At 54.9% G+C, this 9436-nt stretch overlaps 1 long non-coding RNA gene across 1 annotated transcript; it reads right to left on the reverse strand.

Moving 5' to 3' along the window:
- Positions 1 to 508: 508 nt before the first annotated feature.
- LOC125161524 (uncharacterized) lies at positions 509 to 7747 on the reverse strand. The gene is made up of 2 exons (XR_007150654.1): positions 7557 to 7747; positions 509 to 3146 (listed from the first exon to the last, which is right to left on the reverse strand). It is a non-coding gene; the product is annotated as an uncharacterized LOC125161524 (long non-coding RNA).
- Positions 7748 to 9436: the final 1689 nt, after the last annotated feature.

Genomic DNA, 9436 nt, shown 5'->3' on the forward strand with positions numbered 1-9436 from the left:
GCACACCTCAGTGACACTAAGGAGCAAATCCAGACCCCCAGCTGGCGGTTCCAAGGCCTTCTCTGAATTGGTTTCTTAGCACCCATAAGTTAAGACTCGCCCGCGGCCCGCGCTGTTCATAGCTCTGTGCGAGGCGTCAGAGAGGGACAAGAGACGTTCCTATGCCTGCTCTTGGGGTTCCCTGGGCGTCTGGCCACATCAGCCGGCTACAAAGGCAGCTACCTGAAATCCGATAGCACGGGCGGGGCGAGCCTGTCACACCATATCGCGTCGAGTCGCTTCGCCACGACAACTACCCGGGACAGTGGCAAAGCGCCCCAGCTCCGGGCCCCGCTGCCTGCGTGCCAAGCTTGACTCCAACAGTTGCCTGCGGATGGCCTCGGACAGATTGCCTGGCACCCTGGGCCTCAGTTTCCCTCTTCTGCAAAATGAGAACGACAGCAACGAGAGCCATCTCACGGGGTTTTAAGTAAGATCACGCATGTTTTCGTTAAAAAAAAAAAATACATTTTTAAAAGACAAAACCAGGGCTCCTACAGAGCCAAACTGGAAGTGTATCGAAGAGTTTATTTAACGCCTTGGTTCACGAGGGAACCAGCAAGATGCGACAAACAGTTCAAGGGACAGTTCAAAGACGCACGTAACTATACGGGCAGTCAGAAATGCTGAAATAAATCTGCACGTAGAAGCAAAACGGGGCCCCAGTCGTAGGGCAAGAGTCAGTTGTGCTCCAGGAGACAAAACTTATCTGCATTTCCAGGGACAAAATCATCTGCATTCCTAACGATGCAGCATCCGCTCACCGAATGCACACCCGACAGTCTCCCTTTGTCCGTCTCGCGATCTCTTCCGACAACATAACCCACTTAGCGCACGTGACACACTCATTGCACACCAGCTATCGTGCGCCTTCCTTCTTACGGTGGGAGGTCCTTTCCCACCCGTCCTGGGCTTCGGAGAAGGAAAGGAGGCAGCGAGAGAGGGATGAAACCACAAACAGGGCCCACCACGCTTTTTTGGCTGAGGCTGACGCGGCTGGAGGTTCAGCGAACTCAGAGCTTTGCTTCGGGGCTCCCTTCCGCTCCCTGCTGTGTGTGTCTACGGAGGACCTCGTCATTAGCTTGGAAGGGGCCGTGTCCCGATCACGGCGTGAGTCCCGTGGTCTGGCAGATCCAGGCACCCTCTTTCCGCAGCCTGGCCTGGGGACGCTGAGCCCTGGGCTGAGCTCTCCAGTCTCCACAGACCTGCCCGGCCTCAGCCTTCACCGGCCTGAATCTTGGGAGGCAGAAGAGAACACAAGGGGCTTGGATACATCTGTTGAATGCATGGATGTGTGGGACCCGTTGGGTCGACTCTTTTTCTCTGTAGGGACTCTGATTTAACCGTGTCTCGTGGACCCTTCCCGAGTTCATGTCTTCCCGGCGTGGCTTTGGGACCTGCATCCCCCCACCTGCTCCTCCGGCACACCAAGAATCTCCTGCCTCAGGCCCTTTGCACGTGCTCTCTTCTCCCTGGAAGGGACTTGAGCAGATCAGTGCTGGTACGCAGGCAAATACTGAATGAATGTGAGTTGTTATTTTCCCTCTAAACCGGCTTGGTGAACTACAGCCCTCCAGCAGCCTCACTGATTTTTTTTTGCCTTTTTCCCTTCCGCTCCGAGAACTAGGCATGTTTTTGATAGTTTTAAAGGGTTACCTTTGAAATGGTTTTATAGAAACTTATATACTATCCTCAATTTTGCCCCTTGGCCCACACAAGCTATAATATTCACTCTCTGGTCTGAAAAAAAATAAGGGGGGGGTGGTGCCTGGGCGGCTCAGTCGGTCATGAGTTCGAGCCCCGCATCCCGCTCTGTGCTGACAGCTGGGAGCTGGAGCCTGCTTCAGATTCTGTGTCTCCCTCTCTCTACCCCTCCTCCACTCACGCTCTCTCTCTCTCTCTCTCTCTCTCAAAAATAAACATTTAAAAACTGTATTTAAAACAATACGTCCCACATTGAATAAAAGAGTAGCTGTCGTCCAGAGTAGTGGTTCTCAAAGGAGAGCGTGGCGAGGGGAGGCTAGGGCAGCACGGGTCTCCTGACGATGTCTGGCAACGTTTTTTGGGGGTCACAGTTGGGGACAGGGAGGGGATGCTACTGGCATCTTGCGGGTGGAGGCCAGGGAGGCCGCCAGACATTCTGTAGCACACAGGACAGCCCCCACGAGACAGAGGCTTCTGGCCCCGTAGGGCCCGGTGGAGGGACCCTGCTCCAAGACCTATAAAACCACATCCGTGTTTCTCTGTGAGCTGAGCCGGGAAGGCTGTCGCAGTCGGTCCAATATTCACCTGCCACAGTGAAACACTGGTTTCCCACGGTTTTCTGGCAAAGGGTAGAAATGCGTGTGTTTTGCAGAACGTGTTTTAGGGGCAAAGACGTCGCTGTGTCTCCATTACTCGGAGAAGTGGAGGGTGTTCCTTGATCCCTGCGCACAGGTCGCTGACTGTTAAATCTGGCCCACCCCTCCCCTACCCCCCCAAGCCCGGACCTCCTTCCTGAGCTCTGACCAGGAAAACAGCTCCAGGCAGTGGAGGCGGAGGGGGCGCGATGTGTCTGAGTATGTAAAAAATAGACGTGGCCGCCAGGCCGACGAGCTGCACCAGCCCAAGGACTTGAAGAAAAGGCGAGAGTCCAGCGGCAGCAGCCTGGGGCCGCTGTGCCGTATGAAGGGCCGCGAAAGTCAGGCTTTGACGCTTAGAAGCAGCCCCAAGTGCTGACAACGGGCGCTGGGTGTAGCGAGCGGTAGGACATTCAAACCGAAGACGCCCCAGTCAGTCGGTGCAGAAAGCTCTTCTCGACGCGCCGTCGGATGGACAGAAGCAGGTTTCAAACCCGTAGGATCCCCTTGGGGAAGGTGGGGGGAGGTGGCCAGGGGGCCTTCTGTGTCTTCACACATGCCGGGGACGCGGTGAGTTCACTTTGGGAGAGTTCACTAGGCTGTACCCCGTCACATGTTTGGTAAAGAGCTCCCGTAAGAAGGAGGGCTCCATTTTTGTGGACAGCGTATCGGATGATTCTAGAAGCCTCCGGATGCCTGGAAGGAGTGGCCCCCTGCCTTTGACTCCTGGGGGCGGAGCTTCAAGTCTCTGAACATCGACGTTCTCCTCTGCAAAATGGGAGCAAAAATAGTAACTCACATTGTGGCGCCTGGGTGGCGCCGTCGGTTAAGCGTCCGACTTCAGCCAGGTCACGATCTCGCGGTCCGGGAGTTCACGATCTCGCGAGATCTCGAGTGATCTCGCGTGAGTTCGAGCCCCGCGCCGGGCTCTGGGCTGATGGCTCAGAGCCTGGAGCCTGTTTCCGATTCTGTGTCTCCCTCTCTCTCTGCCCCTCCCCCGTTCATGCTCTGTCTCTCTCTGTCCCAAAAATAAATAAACGTTGAAAAAAAAAAAAAATAGTAACTCACTTTCCAGGATCGTTGGCGGGGTTAAATGAGCTACGACGTGCAAAACGCCAAGCCTGGGGTGGGGCAGCGATACGTGTTCAATACGTTGCAGTTGCCATTATTTTGCATTATTATTTTTATTATATAACATATCGTACTATTAAATATATTATCATATATAATAATTATCATATAATAATAATAATAATAATAATAATAAACAGCAAAGTGGGGATAGCGGTTGTCTCTGTTTGGCTCATCGCTTAATTTCTGTATTTCTGAAGACGAGCACGCGTTATTTCTGCAATTCGAAATATTATTAAGAAAGAAAGAAAATCGTGACTTTTACTGCTGGGATGAACACCAAGGCCCAGGAAGAGCCAGATCGACAAGCAGGTTGAGAGCGAGGCTCTGTTCCCGCACATCTTATCCCTTTCTTCCCAGCAGCCATTGATAAGGGCCTTGAATAGGCCACCTGCACAGGTGGGTGGGGCTGGGGGCGGGGCCCATCTCCTGAGTCTTCTCCCCAAGCTCCCGTGCAGGCGGTACAGAGCCAGGGCCGCCTTGAGGTCCACCGCTGCCCAGGTCTTACGCCAGATTGGCTGGATGGCTGCCCAGGGCTCTCGGTGCCTTCTGGAAGGCGATCAGTCACAGGAGCATCCCCCCCCCCCCCGGGGGGTAAGCGGGGAGATGCGGGGCTGTCCCGGCACTGTCCTGATCTCCCTTTCTCCAGGAGAAGCTGGGGACCGGGGACGGTGAACCCCTTGGCCCTTCCCTCCCGCAGCGTGGGGACCTGTGGGGACCCCGACTTCACAGCAATGGCTCCCCACGGCCCCACCTCTCCCTGGCCCTGCAGGCTGCCCCCTCTTTGGCTCTTGGACTTTTCACATTTAAAATTCCAGAGCCTTCCTGGGGTGGGCCCTTCACCTAAATTTGCAGGTAAGGCCAGATTCAGGGTTTGGAAACACCATCACTGGCCTCATGCCAGGTTTACCTCTGGCCTGGAAGGAGGTGAGAGCGTTGAGAGGCATCCAAGGACTCACCGGGCCACCCCCAAGGCGGGGCCCCGTGGCCAGGACCTGGGCCCCAGAGTCAGACAGACAGGATGCCAGTCCCCGCTCCCTTGCCCCCTGGCCGAGGGCTTGCAGAACCTCTTCTGCAATAATAATAGAACCGGGATCCTACAACGGCCAGCCTGTCAAAAAGGCAGAGTGGGAACAGAAGAAGTTTTGAGATCTAAAAAATAAAAATTACTTGGCTCGGAATACCACGAACTCGAAACGAATAACGGCTTACGTCACGTCCACAAAACCTAATGGTATGTCGTGAAGTGAGTTTGAGAGGATATGGGCGGCGGGGCCTGGAAGGCAAGTGCATGGAGCCCCCACACAAGTCCGGAGATGGCCCTGGCTTCACGGTCTGTTCGGAGAGCAACATGAAACCCTGCAAATAAATCCCGGCCCCGTGGCTGGCGAGTCCCCAATACATGTCACTGATCACCGTCGCTGATTCCGACCCAGGGGCCAGAGACACCCAGGTCCTCGTCCAGCCTTGCCGCTTCATCGCTGTGTGACCTTGGGCAAGTCCCATGCCCTACCTGAGTCCCACTTTCATCCGCAAGATGGGAGTATGAACAGCACCTGTCTTATAAGCACGGAGGCACTGAAAGCATTGAGCACAGGGCCCCGCATACAGGAAGTGCTCAATAATTGCTTGCCGTTATTAGGATTATCTTTCCTGTTATTGGTACGGTCACCACCTAAGCAGCAGGTGTCAGGGCCTCTTGGAACTGAATGACCAAGGACCCCCAAGTCTTGGGATCAGAAGAAAGAGCCATAAAGACCAAATCCTGGGCTCCAGGTTCTGCTCTGCCCCTCGTGATAGTTGGGGGACCGGGGGCAAGGGGTCCACCTCACCCAGAGCTAAGAGAACAGCCATCACCTGCCCACACCCACCCCAGCGGCTTGCAGAAGCGCACATTGTCACGGTTGCTGCCCCGGACAAGAAGTCACTGGTGAGGAGGAAAAAGGGGGTGCGGCTGTGCAGGAGAGAGGGACATGTCCCCCCACCACGGCACACAGCCTTGTGTGCACGCCTCCTCTCGCGCGTGAAATGTGCAGGCATGCTCTTGGACGCTGCCTGGCACAGACCGGGTGCGGCGGGCCTGATCCCTGCCTCGGCAAGATCCCACTCTAGCCGGGGACACGCGTGTCGATCCCACGGGTAAGAGGCAGGTACCCTGGCCACTCAAGGTCGGGATACATAAAGGGCCTCATCCAGCTAGAGTCAAACCCCAGCTTCGCCTCTGTTCAAACAAGCTGCTTGCGCGAGGGGGCAGACGTTTGGCACCGGGGGTGCCCTTGCAAACCTCCCGTGGCTTCCCAGCAGGGCTCTAATTGTGGGCGCAGTGAAAGTCACAGCAGGCGGCTAAGAGAAGCCATAGCCTCGAGCCAAGCACTTGACCTCCTTCTTGCCTCAGTTTCCCTAGTAGGAAAAAGGGGGAGAAAAGGGAGGGGGCCTGCTGAGATACATAATTATGATTTGTTTATTGCGAACGCTGAGCTGTGGGGATGAAGACCTTCATGGGCGCGGTCCGTTTTATTATTATAATCACAGCAGACTCGGGGGAAATTCAAAGAGACGTTTTATAGCCCAAATTATAGAAGTTTCTCTGTTCAGGAAGCAATGCCGCAGTGCAATTAGTGAGGAAACTGGGGTAACAGCCCTGCCAGGAGACCCCAGCTGCGAGAGTTGTGTAGACCGTCTACCTGCTGACCCCACACAGGAGCAGGGTGACCCCCTGGGGGTGGAGGGCGGCCACGGCTGCGGAGCAGAAGGTGACAGGCAGAACCGGGACTGAGTGAGCAGGTCGGACAGGAGAGCGGGGACTTCCCTTCCCCTTTGTCATCGTTGTCGTTCCTAGCACTCGGCAGACTCCCCAGGGGAGGGAACTGAGTGTTCCCTGGGGGTGATGTTTTCTCTGAGGATTATACCCACTCTGCTGGGAGCAAGGGGTCCTCAGCCAGGGGCCCAGGGCTCTGGCTCACGGGCAGGGTGCTGGGAACGGGAGCTTTTCATTTGCACTTGAACCCACGTTGTTGTGAATGATGCCACCTGACCACATCTACAAGCCTGGCTAGTTAGGAAAGCTGCCAGCTTCTCTCCTTCTTTCGGAGAGAAAATGCCTGGGGCTGCAAATTAACAGAAAAATCCTTGTTTTCTCACATGACAAGGACCTGGGAGGTGGCTGCAGGGACCAGTTCGGTGGCTCAGCAGCGCTGGTGAGGCAGGTTCCCGTTCCCGGTGGCCCTTCCTTGCGGCTGTGAGAAGAGGGACACCCTCTTGGCCATTGGCTTCTGCACTCCTGACAGCGGAGGGAGGAACAAACGCGACCGACCGGATGCATCCAACCTCTTTGTCAGAAAAGCAAATAGATGCTGCCCCAGAAGCTGCCTCGGGGCCTTTGCCTATGCCGTTCCTTCCCTGGGAATGCTCTTCCCTTTCTGGAGGTCCGGCTATCTCCTACTCAAGCTGGAGCTGCGTAGTTTCCATAGGATCCCCGATGCTCTCCTTCAGGAGCACTTTGCCAACTGAAATTAATTATCTACCGAAATTTCTTTAATCCCCGTCTTCCCCAGTAGAACTGTAAGGCCGGGGGGGAGCAAGGACTTTGTCCGGCCGGCGCGTAGCCGAGAAAATCCTGTCCACTTCCCTCCTTTTCCCCAAGGTGACGGAGGCCCAGTTAGGAGAAGCCGTTTCTCCCGACCCAAGGCCACTCTCCCCACGTTCCTCCGACGAAGGCGGGCAGGCCAGGCGCTGTGCCGGGCTCCGGGGAGACGCCCACAGAGCAGACAGCGCCCCAGACCGCGGGGCTCACGGGCTGGTGAAGCAGATACTGGCTAACGCGTGCAGGGGGTGGGCGGACAAGCACGAGGAAGGCTGTCCACCCGTCGGCCAGGATGCCGGTTTCTGGAGCCCCGATTAGAACCAGAACAAAATCAGAGCCGGAAGAGTAAGTCAACCACTCCTCAACTTAAAAAAAAAAAAATTACGGTGGGAGAAGAAAAGAACCAGGAGAGCAAAGGCACGTAGTTTGGCCGCGTCCCCCTCCCCCTCCCCGCCACACCTGACCTCTGGGTTCTCCCAGGCGGGCTGTTCAGCATGCGCACCAGGCATCATCTGGCCCCCCGGGGGTGGGACCTAGAGGAACCTTCTTTGCAAATGCCTTCTGGCTTCAGCTCTGCCCTTGGGAAGAAAACCAGCGTCGTGGGTCACGTTTTCTATGGTTGACTCCCCGCACTCCGCCTTTCGAAGGATGCCCAGGGAGAGTCCTGACTTTGGGGGGTGGGGGGTGGGGGAGAAAGGAAGTTTGGCGAGCCTTCCGGAAGCCGGTGTCATGCCAACAGTTTGGAAGGAGCCCGCTTCGGGCTTGGCTATGAAATCTCCCCGGGCCAGCTTTTCCTGTTGTTCATTTGCAGGGGAAAGACACAGGTGGGGAAGGTTTTGAAACCGGGCAAAGGGGCACAGAACCGAAACGGAGGCACGTTGGCTCGTCCTCCAGCCCAAGGACCCCATCACCGGGGTGGGGGCCTCCTGATTCTGCCCCACCTTTAGGGACGCGGGGCCCTTCTGGAGATCATGTGACTTCTCAGAATCAGTGCCTCTTCGGACCCCAAGGGCTCTTCCCAACTCTTCCGTAGAGGACAGTCCGTACCCGGCAACATCCAGGGTTGTGTAACAGGTAGCTTATGCCACGGTTTCCCCAAAGGGACTGCGTGAGTCTCATTAAGTGAAGAAGGTATCGCGAAATCTTTATTTCCACCCAGTGGCATCATCTCACCCAGCCCCCCCCCCCTCCCCGTTTGCCCTCATTTATTCTTCGGTCTTCTTTGAACCTATTCAGATGTAATGAAGGTCGGTTTGGTCTGCAGCCTGGTCTCCGGTGTGCCCGTCCGTCTAAGCCAGGAGGGGGCAGCGTTTTCCTGCCAAGCAAAAGACTCTGAAGACCGAATTGGGGTGGGGGCAGGGGTGGGAGCTGTTCCCGGTCAGCAGAATCTGTTTTAATTGTCCACAGGACCACAGTGTGATGAAATGGCTTCTCGAAACCACTGGACATTCCTACTGGTCCGCTCTTAATTGGAGGGAAGGGGGCTGGGGGAAACAGCCACAGCATCAGCCTTCATGGCTGCCCTTATTCATTCAGCAAACATCTGCAGGTAAGAGGAGGAAAGCCAGGAGTCTCCACTGTTTAAAAAAAAAAAAAAAATCCTTGGGGCGCCTGGGTGGCTCAGTCGGTTGAGCGTCCGGCTTCAGCTCAGGTCATGATCTCACAGTCTGTGAGTTCGAGCCCCGCGTCAGGCTCTGTGCTGACAGCTCGGAGCCTGGAGCCTGTTTCGGACTCTGTGTCTCCCTCTCTCTCTGCTCCTCCCCCACTCGTGCTCTGTCTCTCTCTCTCAAAAATCAATAAAACATTTTTAAAATAAAGAAATAAATAAACGTTAAAAAAAATCATGGCTTAAAATTTTTTTCCTTTTATTTCTTTTCATCATGATAAGGGTCCTCTTTAATCGCCATTCCCTAATTCCCATCCCTGCCCCCTACCCCCTCTGGTAACCACGAGTGTGTTCTCTACAGTTCAAGAGTCTGTTTCTTGGTTTGTCTCTTTCCCCCCCCCCCCCCCCCGTCCCCCTTTGCTCATTTGTTTTGTTTCTTAAATGCCACAAATGAGTGAAATCATACGGTGTTTGTCTCGCTCTCGCTGACTTAGTTCACTCAGCGTTATGCTCCCTAGCTCTGTCTGTGCTGTTGCAACTGGCAGGATTTCATTCTTTTTTATGGCTGAACAATATTCCCTTGTGCATGTCTGTACCACATCTGCATTATCCATTGGTCAGTCGAAGGACACTTGGGCTGTAAATAACACTGCTGTAGACACAAGGGGGCATACATCTCTTTGAATTTGTGTTTTTTGTTTTTTTTTTTAAGTTTTTCCATCTATTTATTTTCGAGAG

The sequence above is a fragment of the Prionailurus viverrinus genome, chromosome A3 (assembly GCF_022837055.1).
Source record: "Prionailurus viverrinus isolate Anna chromosome A3, UM_Priviv_1.0, whole genome shotgun sequence".
Lineage (NCBI taxonomy): Eukaryota > Metazoa > Chordata > Mammalia > Carnivora > Felidae > Prionailurus > Prionailurus viverrinus.